This window comes from Odocoileus virginianus, chromosome 11 (genome assembly GCF_023699985.2).
Source record: "Odocoileus virginianus isolate 20LAN1187 ecotype Illinois chromosome 11, Ovbor_1.2, whole genome shotgun sequence".
NCBI classification, from domain to species: Eukaryota; Metazoa; Chordata; class Mammalia; order Artiodactyla; family Cervidae; genus Odocoileus; species Odocoileus virginianus.
The window spans coordinates 54,374,306-54,382,883 of record NC_069684.1 but is presented as its reverse complement, the minus strand read 5'-3'; the positions used below and the strand labels follow the sequence as shown (position 1 = coordinate 54,382,883).

General features: G+C 43.8%; 1 pseudogene; it reads left to right on the top strand.

Annotated features, from left to right (window-relative positions):
* Nucleotides 1-249: 249 nt before the first annotated feature.
* On the top strand, nucleotides 250-4,105 carry LOC139037354 (V-type proton ATPase subunit D pseudogene; annotated as a pseudogene).
* Nucleotides 4,106-8,578: the final 4,473 nt, after the last annotated feature.

Here is an 8,578-nt window from a genome sequence, read left to right as displayed (position 1 = left end):
CAAATCAATTGTTTCTCACTCCTTTATTTATTTTATTTTTCATTGGAGGATAATTGCTTTACAATATTGTGCTAGTTTCTACCACGCCTCAGCCTGAGTCAGCCGTGGGTAGACCTATGTCCTCTCCCTCTCGAAACTCCCTCCCACCTCCCACCCCATCGCACCCCTCTAGGTTGTCCCAGAGCACCAGGTTTGAGCTCCCTTCCTCACACTGCAAATTCCCACTGGCTACCTACTTTACATACGGTAATGCATATGTTCCAGCGTTGCTCTTTCAATTCATTCATCCCTCCACCTCCTTTCCCCATTGTATCCGCAAGCCTGTTCTCCACCGTCTTCATCTCTAATGCTGCACAAGGTAGCGTGTATATGTTAATGCCACGCTCCCAATTTGTCCCACACTCCCCTTCCGGCTCTGTGTCCCATGTCCATTCTCTACGTTTTTGTCTTTATTCCTGCCCTGCAAATAGGTTCATCAGTACCCTTTTTCTAGATTTGATACATGTGCATTTTTAGAAAACAGAAGTGGCGGGACTTGCCAGGGTGGGAGGGGAGAGGGAGAGAGAGGAATTGAAGAATTCTCTGGCTTCTGGCCCCAACAACAGGGGAAGTACCAGCTGGGGTGGGGTGGGGGGGAGAAACAGAAGAATGCCAAAAGTCTTTTGAGTTCAAGGCCAAAAGCGCCATTTGTTTGTTTAATTTGTACAATGCCTGTGTGCTGGGCCAGAAATACAATATACACAAACCAGCCTAGGTTTTTCTGCTGCAGCCACAGTACTTCCTGCATGGCTGTGGTCTTTTTTTTACCTTGGAGCCTGGGCAGTCGCATGACTGGCCCAGTCCCTGCCCTTGGCCTCCCAAAGGGAGACCAGGACTCAGTGTACCCTCTTCCTGCCGGTCTCGGCTGGCACCGGGTTTGCTTAAAGGCACATTCCAGGCCTGGGGGTGGGAGGGAGGTCAGGGAGGGTTGCTTGTGTGCATGCACGTGAGGAGGGCCATGTGGAGGGAAGGAACACATGCGACGCAGTCAAGTCCAGGCCCTGCTGGGTGCTTAATATCACGTGTCACTTAATGATCTTATAACTGAGCACCACCCTATGGGACCTTCCCAGGACCGTCTTCCCCTTTTATCCTCTGCTTTAGCTCCTCTCTGAAGAGAACAGTATTTGATGCACATTTCCTGAGTTGTTTCTTCGATGTGAAAACCCCCACCAAATGGAAGATGCTAACTACATGATGACTGTGAGTACACAGCCCCAGGACTGATAATGTTAACCCCTGTGACTCCGCCCTATTCCCTCATCATCAGCCAACTGCGCAGGATCTACTCACATACCCTGTGACCCCTGCCCTCACCTGGTTTTTTAAAAAATGCTTTGCAGAAACCCTTTGAGAAGCTTGGGACTTTTTAGAGCATGAGCTACCCTCCTTCTCCTTGCATGGCCCCACAATAAACCTTTCTCCACTCCAAACTTGGATGTTTTGGTGTGTTTGACCTCACTGTACATCAGGCACATGAACTTGTGCTAATGATATAGATGTTATTACCTCCATTATCAAAGCAAGGAAATGGAGGCAGAGAGGCCTCACGAGTGTGCAAAGTCCTACACGAGACTGCTTAATTCCCGTAAATCCAAACCCCACCTTCTTAGTCATGTTTTCCTTCCAGGTGGAGACTGAACCACTCTTTCTGCCCTGTACTCTTTCTTCCCCACCCTTCCACATACCTTACGCTGGATATCCAAGTGGTCTTTACAGTCTACAACCCCCTCCCCTCCAGCACCTTCTCATTGGAGGGGATCTGGGTCGCCGTGTTGGCTCTCCCCAAGCTGAGGTAGAAGCTCCTTTGTGTGGCTTCCAAAACAATTGGCCCTCACGGAGAGGAGAGTGTGTGGACTCCCTGCTCCCTGGAGAAAGGGGTGTCCTGCTTTCTTCCCACCCCATTGCCTGTGTTATGCAATTAAGGGATGCTTCCCCTGGTGTTGTCTCAAGAGGAGGAGGAAGGGGAGAGCCAGCTGTGGGGAGTTGGGTTTGATGGGTCAGGATGGGAGGGCTCCAGGGGTCTAAGAGAGGATGTCCCTTGGGGAGCCTGCCATGTGGACTTTGGCACCAACAACTCCAGCAGCTGCTGAACCCAGCATAACTCTGCGTGCTGGACCCAGATGTACCATGCATGAATTCTTTTAAACCGTCAAGGATTTAAATTCTTGAAAGGGCTTTTGTTTTATTAACATTTATTGATCATCTTCTGAATATTTTAGTCACTGAAGATTTGAATGGAAGAAAAGAAGAAAATGAAAAACGTTGGCAATTCCACAAGCCAAAGAGACTAGAGTGGGCTTTTGCCCGATCACTCTAGGTCAAGTCTTCAGCAGCATTGTGTGAAGTGATTGTATGGCTTGCACCATAATCTATTATTATCACTTATTTAGGAGGTTTCCAACTATCTCTTTGAGAAAAATCTTTGCAAGGTGTTTTCCAAATGGCATGACAGTGTGGTGTGCCACGAAGCATGAAAAACCGAAGACTGAGGGGACACATAGCTCACTCCAGTGTTCTTGCCTGGAGAACCCCAGGGACGGGCGAGCCTGGTGGGCTGCTGTCTGTGAGGTCGCACACGGACACGATTGAAGCGACTTAGCAGCAGCAGCAGCAAGGGGACACATTTCCTTGAAGCTACTGTTTATGTGATGATGGAGGCATTTTTCAACCCCTGTAGAAAGGCTGCATTGCTTGATAAGTGATGCTGGGGCAATTTGTTATTTATATACATGTATGCTCAGTCATGTCCTACTCTTTTTGACCCCTTGGACTGTAGCTCACTAGGGTTTGTCCATGGAATTCTCCAGGCAGGAATATTGGAGTGGGTTGCCATTTCCTTATCCAGGGAATCTTCCTGACCCAGGGATTGAAGCTGGGTCTCCTGTATCGTAGGGAGATTCTTTACCGCCTGAGCCACTCCACTTTTTTTTTCTTTTCATTTTTTTCTTTTCCAATGTAAATCATTATGGAACATTGAATAGAGTCCCCTCAATGAGATATCATGTCAGACCCACCAGTGGCCATAACCAAAAAGGTAGATAATAACAAATATTGTTGAAAATGTGGAGAAATGGAAACCCTTATACATTTTTGGTGGGAATGCAAAATGGTACAGACACTATACAAAACAGTTTGGTGACTCCTTGAAATGCTATAGTGGAGTTGCCACGTGACCCAGCAATTTCACTCGCAAGTATATACCTTAAAAAAAGTGAAAACGTATGTCCACACAAAACATGTGGACTTCAGCATCACAGTTATCCAAAATGTAAATAAAACCCAAGTGAAGATTAGAGCAAAGAAAGATAATGTAGCAAAAATACTGACTTTTGCCAGTATTTGAACATCACCCTGAAAGAACTGACAGTTATGAACTGACTGGTTTAGCCAGACGTGGGGAACAGTTAGCTAAACTGAAGAGGAATTATGCCAAAGAACTACTGCTGGAACTGGCTTCACTGCAGACTTCCTTTGTTCCTTTGAATGAAGCTATTAAGATAATCAATAGGTGTGTAAATGCCATTGAACATGTCATCATTCCTCAGATTAAATGTACCATTGCTTATATCATCACAGAACTGGATGAGAGAGAGAGAGAAGAGTTCTGCAGGTTAAAGAAAATGCACATACACGGTAAGTCGCTTCAGTCGTGTCCAACTCTGTGCAACCCCATGGACTACAGCCTGCCAGGCTCCTCTGTCCATGAGGGATTCTCCAGGCAAGAATACTGGAGTGGGTTGCCATGCCCTCCTCCAGGAGATCTTCCCGACCCAGGGATTGAACCAGTGTCTCTTACATCTCCTGCATTGGCAGGTGGGTTATTTACCACTAGTGCAAAAACACAGAAGAAGAAAAATATTCTTAAGGAAAAATCAGAGAAGGACTTGGAGCACTGAAGTGCAGCTGAGAGGTGATGGAGCCTGCTAATCTCTTGACTGAAAGAAAAAGACAAGGACCTTCTGTTTAAATAAGCTTTTCTGCCCTGACTCTTTCAGAAGGCCTAACATGACACCATGTTAATCATAGTGTGTAGGTTAGGTATGTGTGGCTATTTATTTTTGGCCTAAGGCTTTACAATTTCCCTGGATATCCATTTATGGAATTACCTTTGCAGGATCATAATTCAACAACCATTTATCACCAGTGAGATTTGTAGAATTTGCCTAGAAACTTGTAGAATTTATTCTGCAGAAGTGTCACCCTACTTCACTTACCAATCTGTTAGAACTGATTTGCTTACCAAACATATTAAGAAACTCCCCTTGGAAAACAGCAGTGGTCTCAGGCCAACACACACAGGCCAGTGACTGCTGGAGCACTCTTTGTTCTTACCTACGCACACACTTTGGCACCACTGCCCAAGCGCTACAGCCGTCCTTGTGTTAGTTACTGTGGGACGTCTCTCCTCAAGCCTCATGGAAACCTTCACTTATTTTTCCTTGATTAACAGGCCTCGGTTTTGTCTGTCATGGGAACAGTTCTGTGAATTCACATGTGACTATTGTATAAACAATAAAATGATTTAAAATAAAAAAAAATATTGTACCAACTCTGGATACTGACACACATCTACACAATTTATGTATTTTTTTCACCACTGATGGACATTTGGGGGATTATTTTAAGCTATTACCAATAATGTTTGCAAAAACATGCTTGTACGTGTCTGAGTTTTCTAGTCTGCTATTAACTATAGTAGACTACTAGTCCTGGAGAAGGAACTGGCAGCCCACTCCAGTATTCTCGCCTAGAGAAGCCTGGTGGGCTGTGGTCCATAGGGTCATGCAGAGTTGGACAGGACTGAAGAGACTTAGCATGCATGTGTGCATTGGAGACAGAAATGGCAACCCACTCCAGTATTCTTGCCTGGAGACTCCCAGGGACAGAGGAGCCTGATGGGCTGCCGTCTATGGGGTCGCACAGTTGGACATGACTGAAGTGACAGCAGCAGCAGCAGATTACTAGTCTACTATAAACCAAACTGCTGTTTTTATAATGACTGATGTTACAACAGTCAGACTCTACTTTGAGTCATCACTCTCTCAGATCTTCAAGATATTGGAAAAAAAAAAAGGGAGTGATCAGTTTGGTCTACAGGAACTTGAGAAATGTTACTGATCTCATCATGGTCACCTTGAAGGCAGGATCCTTTCTGTTTATCATTAGATGCTTAGCATCTACCAGATATAATTGGTATGGAAGTGATTCCATACCTTGTCAAGTCAGGATAAAGTAATGAAACTTTCCTGAAGTTTTTAAAGATGAAACTTATGTTTCCTTATTGTAATATCTTCTCCTAATTAACCCACTCTGTGCCATGACCCCACAAACCATCCAACCAGTCTTGATAAAAACAGCCAGTGTGGGGATATTTTGATACTTATATTTTGAGTCCTTTGAGTCCTAAAATTTTTAAAAATGATATCCTAATAACTAGCTAGAAAAGTTCTAGGCTCTAGCCTTGTGACACTTGAAATCCATAAGAACTTCTGTAACCTCGACAGAGGTCATAAGACCTCTGTAACACTTGAAATCCATAAGACCTTCCCCACAGAATATAAACATCCAAAAGCACACACATTTCTACACATATAATTGGGGAAAGCTGGTCCTTTCTACATTGTTCTTCAATATTAAAACAAGTTGAAGGGTTGGAGGGAGGTTCACAACGGAGGGAACACATGAACACATATGGCTGATTCACATTGTTGTACGGCAGAAACCAGCGCAAAATTATAAAGCTATTATCCTCCAATTAAAAATTTAAAAAAGAGAATAAGACAAGTTGTAAATACTTTGAACTGGAAGAAATTATCTAGAAGCAGTGTAATTAGATTAGGAAAAATGTAGGATATGAGAGCAAGCATTTATCATTATGAAGCTTTTAACTAGGGGAACAGTTGGACAAAAGGTAGGCTTTAGGCCTTAAAAAAGAATTTTTCAAGCCACAAAAGAGGGGAAACATCCCTAGGTGTAACGGGTATAAAAACGTTCTCTGCCTCTAGCCGCAGTCATCCCAAATTTGACTATGGGATTGTGCATTTCCTTTTTAAACTTCTCTAAATAGCTAGTACTATGATGCTATGGTGAGTCCCCCATTCAAAATGGTGCTTTCGAGGGGAATTCCCTAGTAGTCCAGTGGTGAGGACTCTGCTTTCACTGCTGAGGGCCAAGGCTAAATCCTTGGTGGCTCAGATGGTAAGGAATCTGCCTACAATTCAGGAGACCTGGGTTCCATCCCTGGGTTGGGAAGATCCCCTGGAGAAGGGATAGCTACCCACTCAAGTATTCTTGCCTGGAGAATTCCATGGACTGAGGAGCTGGGTGGGCTACAGTCCATAGGTTTGCAAAGAGTTGGACATGTCTTAGCAACTAACACTTGAATCACTAGATTCCAAACTCCCACATAACTTTACTGATTTTCACCTTGTATTTTATTTATTTATTACTTTATTTATGCATTTATTTTATACACTTGATTGTAAGTTTCTGGGAGAAGAATGTCTCCAAACTCACTTTGTAACCCTACTGAATCTTGCATATAATGAATGTGTGCTTGCATGCTCAGTAGCTTCAGTTGTGTCTGAATCTTTGCAACCCTATGGACTGTAGCCCGCCAGGCTCCTCTGTCCATGGGATTCTCCAGGTAAGAATACTAGAATGGGTTGCCACGCCCTCCACCAGGGGATCTTCCCAACCTGGGGATCGAACTGGCGTCTCCTTCATCTCCTGCACTGCAGGCAGACTCTTTATCCACTGAGCCACCTGGGAAGCCCAATATAATAAATGTTCAACCATAATTCATGCATATCAATATTAAAGATTGTGATGCACAAACAAGACTAAAAGAGATTCACACAGGGAAGACAGAGATGGGTTGGGGTGGAGGGGACACTTTACTAAACCTACTGGTTCTCTACTCTCATTCTGAGAGAGAGAGTGAGATATACATTTTCAAGCTGTCAGAGGCTGTTGTCAAAAGTGAGAGTTTATTTGTCTTTCTGTTTGTCATGAAAGATTCAAAGGTAGCAATTGTGGAGTTAGTTTTAAAGTAGCATTCTCTGCCCAAGAACATTCATTCTCCAAAGCTCCTTTGTCAGAAGTTTTAATCTAAAATCAGCAAGGACTCCTCCTGTCAATGTTTTAGCACATTGTGCAGACAAATGTACTTCCTGTTGTGTTTCACCAGGATGATCTCGGATGGACACCTTACCCACAATGTTAACATTTCAATTCTGTCCTCTCATTCCACATCCATGAAAACACGCAACTCTGGCTACTTCTCAATGGATGAGCTGTGTTGTATATGAGCTGTCTATGAAGCTGATGGAATTTCCATAGCAGGATGCATTGAGCCCATTTTAACAAAAATAGCCATGATATTAGCTTTCCTTGTGGCTCAGATGGTAAAGCGTCTGCCTGCAATGCTGGAGACCTGGGTTCAATCCCTGAGTGGGGAAGATCCCCTGGAGAAGGAAATGGCAACCCACTCTACTATTCTTGCCTGGAAAATCCCATGGATGGAGGAACCTGGTGGGCTACAGTCCATGGGGTTACAAAGAGTCAGACACGACTGAGCGCCTTCACTTTCACTTTCAGTGATGATATCAGTGTTAGGTTTCATTGCACACTTTAAGGGGAACATGAATAGAGAAAGATCCTCTCTCATTTCTTCATTCTCTTTTTGATCAAACTCTAACCAGGTGCCTCTGACTTGACGAGACCTTAACCTTGGCCTGTAAAGACTGAAGCAAACACTAAAACATAGTTTCTAACAGCTCAAGGCTACATAGCAAGCATGATATCCCAGCGCCCCATTCACGTGCCTGCCTGAGAAATTCAAGGCTACTGAAAGAAAGAATTCACTGTTCGTTCCAGCCAACACCTAAAGATACAACCTCTGTGTCCCAGTCTCTGTGGGAGGCAGACAGTGGGCAACCCAAACGGCTGTCACACAGACCAAGCTCACTTTTGTAGTTTTTCACTTCTATGACTCTTCCAAGACCAAGCTCACACCCTTCCCTCCTTTCTCAGTCTCTTCTTACGATGCCCAGTCACCTCTGTACAAATCAAAGCTGGATTCAGTTCAGGTTGGACTCTGCCTTATTGCAACATCTATTATGGATTAAAATCTGTCCTTACCATTTTAACTGGTGTCTGGCTTTGCTTAACCCCTTTGACAACAAAAGTTTACCTAAGATTATCTAGACAGTCGCTTAATGGTTTTGTTTAAGAATGAAACGAGTATTGGACAATAAGAGGTAAGAATGAAAATGGTTAAAAAATACAAACTTTTGGGACTTCCCTGGTGATCCAATGGATAAGACTCTGAGTTCCCAATGCAAAGGGCCCAGGTTCGATCCCTGAACAGAGAACTAGATCCCATGAGCTGCAACTAAGGCTCAGCGCAAATAAATAAATGAAAATAAATGTTTAAAAAAATGCAAACTTTCAGTCATAAGACAAATAAGTCTGGGGATATAATGTACTGGATGGTGACTATAGTTAACAATACTGTACATAAGAAAAAGGAAAA